Raw genomic sequence first — 6129 nt, forward strand, 5'->3', positions numbered from 1 at the left:
TCTCCAGGTAAAAATAATGGAAACAAATGCCACAGGCGCTGTGTGACAAATAGGTAGCAGTTAGATTGGGAAGCAAGTTCTATTAGCTGTGGCAAAACTTGCTATGATTCATGGATGGTGGCAGAGTTCAGAATGAGTGGAGTGACCAGGACAGACACCATAATAATTAGGCAGATCAGAGGAACAGTTAGTTTGGAGATGTGGTTAGAGAGGCAGGGTTGAGGTGGTTCTAACATGTGTAGTGGATATAATAGGCTAAAAATGTTGGAGCTACCAGGGTAGACATGGAGATGTGGGAGTTCCACCAATGAGGGCAATAGTTAGAGTCAGCTAAATGCAACTGATTGGCTGTAATTATTCGAAACATTTTTTTAAAAATGTTTTCAGCTGTAAAACCTTGATTACACTGCAGCAATCACACAAGTAACAGGAACCTGTTTCTACAGGAAGAAAAAAAATCCACAAGACTTTAATTTTATTATTAGTAATGTGCCAGAAATATTTCTATCCACTGATTTTGAAGAAAAAAAAAACCCAAAGAAACAGAAAACAAACAAATATTATATTTATTACAGCCCTGTTGAGTAGTATGTTTAGGCTACAATGTTTTGGGAATGATCACTCTTAAAACAAATCAGATCCAGATATATTTTTTCGCCAGACAGACACATGATCTGAAACATGAGACACAAACTGATACACCTTAAAAAAGATTTGTAAACATTCCCAGAATTTTGTGTTGAAGATTAATTTGAATTAAAGGAATAACTAAATAGACCAAATAGAAAAAGAAAATGAATAAAATACATCAAGAATTGAAAATGTCATAACCATTGTGATTATATACAGTATTACCGCAGGTTAAAATGAATAATTAATGCATTTTATAGGTAAGAAAAGACATTACGGTACTTGTGTCTACATTAAATCCAAATGCTTTTAACTTTACAGCAGGAGGGAAAAGGCAGGGAGGAAAAAGTAAATGGCCTTTGTGACTTTGTTCAATTATGAACAAAGCTTGTCAAAGCTTGTCAGTTACTTGTTACTAGGACTGATATTACTGTAATTTCCCATCCTGGGATCAATAAAGTATGTCTATCTATCCATTAAAGTCACTTTTACATTCCATGGAAAAAAAGTGTTTTCCTGTCACTTTTCCAAGTGAGGGTCATCTTATTTAACAATGAACATGAGGGCTTTAAAAGAGGCTTTCTGTTGCCCACTTTCAGGACCTGAGTTCCATTAGCTTCTCCTAACCTTTATATGATGTTGGCTTTTAAAAAAAATATGTATTTACCTATCTGCCTGCAAACGGTGCAAAAGGTACACAAAGCCACATATTGCTGTCAATTTCATTGCAATAATTAAATGGAAATGGTATTCACAGAACATTGTGGTCCTCCAGAGCAGTCACCTCTGAATTGACGGCTGCTATGTGACTGACAGCAGTAGGAATAGATTGTCCTGAATGATCTGCTTTTTCCTACAAGCCAGGCATGTCACTAGTGAAGCTTGGCCCTTATCTACAGTATATGTGCTTACCCTTTTGTACCAGCCACTCAGTAAATGTGCATTTCACACACAAGGCTCGACAGGAATCAATCAATATAAATAGAGAGATGTCATTTTCTGATGCAGTGTGCTCTAGCTGTGTACTTGTCATTGTGAGAGACTCTGCAATTGGAACTAGTTTGTTTTTTTTATTTTAGATTGCTACAAAATCTGAGGCAAAGATTTTTTTCTTTGATTTAAACTCTGGACTAACAAAAAGTTCACAAAATGCAAGGTACAATTTAACGGTAATAACGTCAGAAAGGTTGATAAAAGAGTCAGAAAGGTGGGCGAACAAAAAGAGAAAAGTAAAACAGAGAAAACATTTTTAATAAAGGCATCAAATAAAACAGAATCTAAGGAAAGGTTAAAATGATTGTTTTGAAAGTGCTTGCTGACTGGCTTTGAATACACACAAATTACATTTGGTCGGTCTCTGAGTCATCAGGGTTAATGATTCCAATCTACAGAATCAGGAATCACTGGTCCATAGTTTCCATGGCTGCTGCTGAATGCAGACAGTGAGCTAGAGAACTCACCGAAGAGACCACAGATGAATCATGTCCCTGACTTCAAGTCAATTAATCAAAGCATAAATATTCCAGCACACAGGTGGTTAAAAACCTGGTGTTGTTATGTGTTTCACAATAATGTTTATGACACTGATGATAGTATTATTATTATTATTATTATTATCAGTAGTAGGGGCAGTGGTGGCTTGGTGGTCAAAGAAGAGGACCGTTCCCACACACTGCCTCCCGGACCTTTGAGCTGCTCCCTGTTCACTGTGGTGTGCAGTGGTGTGTTGTGTCACAATGACAAGTAGTTCACTTTCACTTTTAGTGTTACATACTAATAATGTGGCATATTTTATTGTAAGAAAAACAACATCAAACCATTATTAAATTGGCTCCTTGACTTAAATTGGAATTCTCTTCCTAAGGCGTGACTTAACTTGCTTATTGTAACTCAGAACTCACATACTCTGCACAAGTACTTACGTATCTATGTCACCCCTAGTGGTAACATCGTGATCTAGGAAATAAAAACATCACAAGAGTCTGACTTATGCTTGAGAGCCATAATAAAGGGGAACAAAAAAGTTCCCAAAAACATGATGTCGTAAACCAAGGACCCTCTGCATTACATTGCTTCGGAATATTTGAGAAAAGACAAAAATGCTTAGAACTGTAACATGTACGGAGTATTGTTGTTACTGGTCTTTAGGTTGTATTGGCTTGATTTTGTGTATGTGTGTGTGAGGAATTTTTAAATTTGTGTAGAGTTGTGTACTGTTAAAAAAACCCTACTAGACTCAATATAAATGTTATTTAAATATTCTTAAAATGAATTAATACATTTGTGTTCAGCTAATATTCTTAAATAAGGAAAACCTTTTCAAAGTTTTAAAAACGTTTTATTTTCAAAAGGACTTCTCACTTAGAAATATCTAATTTTTTTATACCCTCTCTAATTATATAAAAAATAAATAATGACTAGATTCTTTTTAGGGTTTAAAAACAAATCTTATTCCTTGGACACAGTGCTTTGTTGATTTGACCTTCAACAGATCCCTGGGAGTTTGAAGTGTTTCTCAGCTACTTTTGTTCATATAAAAGTACTTTTGAAATAAAATGCATAATGCATTAATGTTTTTATTCACCATTAAATACTGAGCATAGAAATGCAGTTTATCGTGATTAAAACATTTAATCATGAACACTGACCAATGACTCATCGCCCAACACAAATATATACTGTATATATAAGAGGGATTTTTTTTTCATATTGTCACAGTGGGATTTGTGGGCAGTGTGGGCTCACACACCCGCTAGCACTGTTAATAATTCAAAGGCCGAGGTCTCTGAACTCAATTAAATATTGATGACATAACAAGTTACAGTATTCGCTAAATTGGCCGGAGGTTTATCATTTCTTTAAAGATTCACAGACTGCAGGGTACAAAGCAACTAAGGAAGTGTGTGATGTTAAGGCACAGCAAGAGGGAAGTTGCAAAGCAACTGTTTTACTTAAGACAGTTACTCACAAACTTTTGTAAGGCCTTCATTTTCCTTTTTTTTCTTCTTTAAAAAAAACAAAAAAACAAGTGCTTATGTGAAGGTAACAGGCACCCTGAACCCTGAAGCCATACACATTAGGCAAGATAAGCTAAGCTAAGCTATGCTAAGATAAGAGTCACTCGTGATCATGCTAATTGCCTTCACCTACCACTACTTCACCACTCCTCATCACCCTGCTGCTCCTACCCCCCTGTAGCGCCCACCTCCCTTGATCACCTGCTGCTCTCCTTATATTTATTTATCAAATATTTAGTGATTCTTGTCACCAGGTCAAGCTTCACTCAAGCAGCTTTCAGTTTCCTGTTGAAAGGGAGAGGTTCATCTTAGTTAAAACTGAAGTTAGGAAAAATAATCACTATCCTCACAGTTCTTTCAGCATTCGACAGGAAGGAGAAGGAGCACTAACACAGAGCACTCTACCTCCTGCTACACTCCTGCCTGTTCACTGTCACCAGGGGTTTCATGGTACAATCCTGTCCCTTATTTTGATGAACTGAACTTCTTTTTGATGGGTGCCAGGTGATGTTCAGAACCTCATCACGTTTACTATTTAGAACTAGGGTACAGCAGTGGGTATGACAGCAGAGAATTAGAATATTCATTTTTATTTCACTTTTATTTAATGCGTGGTGCTTTGGCCCAGAGCCAGTGTCTCTGTCATTGGTGTGGAACCCCAGGGTTCACCTCCTGGGTTAGAGTGAATCCAGGTTAGGGCGGTTGGTACCTTCCAGTGGACTCACCACCCACAGGAAGGTTCAGGGGGGGCTGGTACGGTGCAGTGTGTTTTGGGTGGCGGTCGTGGAGACTGCTGCCCCCACGACCCAGTAACAGATAAGCGGACGAAAATGGATGGATGGATTTTATTTAATGCAGTTGAGGTATGTGTACAGCTTAGCTTAGCTGTGCCATGGTAGGGTTTGTTTGGACAAGATGAACAGATACTGAATGGATCAATGTTGTAAAAGAAAAGGTCTCTGTTTGTCTGTTCTATTCTGAACCAACAAAACAGATTCTTATTGACATTACTGTTTTAGAACACTTCATTTTAAGTGCTCAGAAGATTCATTTTATGGGAGCCAAAGAAGAAAGAGAGAAAATCTTGTTTGTTTGTTTTCTAAAATACATCTCTGTGGTTCAACTCTTGTATTAATCACATTGGATTTATTCTTAACGTTGCTCTGAAGTGCTTTCTGTCAAATTATATAAAATATAGTTTATACTGAAATTCCAGTTAATTTTCAGTTGAGTTTAAATTAAAAGATTTTTTAAATTATTCTGAAAAAAGTTGGACTGGTTCTCCTCAAGTCCCAGTAAACATATTTTGTTCCAGGCTACAAGGAAAATTGTCATAAATCCAGAAGCTTGATTTAACAAGTCGGCATGTCAGTGCTTAGACTGCAAAGTGACTATAGTTCCTGGTGTGAAGCCATCCTGAGAAGGAAAACACAGATGCAAAATGCATTAGAATAAACATGAGGATAAACAGCGTCTCTCAGGCTGCCGTGCTGCATCTTACTGTTAGCACTCGTTTGTTGTTCCTTGATTTGTCTCTATATTTGACATGGCTCCTTTATTTTAGTCAAACTTGATGAACATGGTTTTTCCACTTCATTTTCTCTCCTGAAAGCCAGTCTTTTAAATAAGCACACACTCAATCTCACACACCTGATCAGGTCGACATTCAGCCTGGGCTCTCTTCTGGGGGTTGAGCTGCTGTCACGGGGAGACAGATGGAGGACGGCAGACAGGCGTTAAGGGAGAGTCGGCCTGTTCCATGGTGTGGCAGAGCCAGCAACCATCCATCTCCATTACACGCATCCACATGTCACTAGTCAGGCGACAACTCTTCTGAGAATGACCACGGTGAGTGGAGATTGGGTGGAGGGATGGAAAAGCAGAACGGGAGGAGGAGGAAAAGGAGGGACTGACTGTCGATGTCCTGTTACGCTCTTGTTGCTGGCTCCCGCACCTCTTCCACCCGGGTGCCGCGTTACTCACGGGGGTAAGAACTCGTTCAGATCACCAACTTTTTAAATGAAGAAAAGGTTGGAAAAAATTACAGCATCTCATGGATATAAAGCCACATCGTGCATAAGCGGTATCCCATCTTTAGGTTCAATGGATGATTTAAAATAAGTCATATAAGCCGTACTGAATGTAGGCTGCAAGCCCAAAGTACTTTTCTGAATACTCCATATGTGTAGTGGCAAGTACCAGACTGGTAGGACGTAATAAATATGAGGAAGACACCGTCATAAAGCAGGTGCTCCTTTTTTATGTGATACTTAGACTTATGTAAATCCATATATTTATTGATTTCTACTTTCTTCTATACACACATCTGTGTGTGAAGGAGTACAAGCCGCACTATGGCATTTTCACTTTCACAGCTGATAAACTGTTATACCATCCACAGCCTCCATTTCCATGAAATGTGGCAAGCTTAGTGAGTAGAATTACATAATATATAGGTGGTAAAAAAGTACCATGTCATTTT

At 38.1% G+C, this 6129-nt stretch overlaps 1 protein-coding gene across 2 annotated transcripts in view; it reads right to left on the minus strand.

Moving 5' to 3' along the window:
- ncam2 (neural cell adhesion molecule 2) overlaps window positions 1–5604 on the minus strand; it is a 140075-nt gene extending 134471 nt beyond the window's left edge. For both annotated transcript variants that reach the window (XM_025062036.1, XM_008324878.3), the window contains exon 1: window positions 5298–5604. The gene's annotated coding sequence lies outside the window, so the exon portion shown is untranslated. The remainder of the gene's footprint in view (window positions 1–5297) is intronic.
- Between the last annotated feature and the right edge of the window lie 525 nt (window positions 5605–6129).

This window comes from Cynoglossus semilaevis, chromosome 14 (assembly GCF_000523025.1).
Source record: "Cynoglossus semilaevis isolate Cse_v1.0 chromosome 14, Cse_v1.0, whole genome shotgun sequence".
In the NCBI taxonomy this organism is placed as follows: Eukaryota; Metazoa; Chordata; class Actinopteri; order Pleuronectiformes; family Cynoglossidae; genus Cynoglossus; species Cynoglossus semilaevis.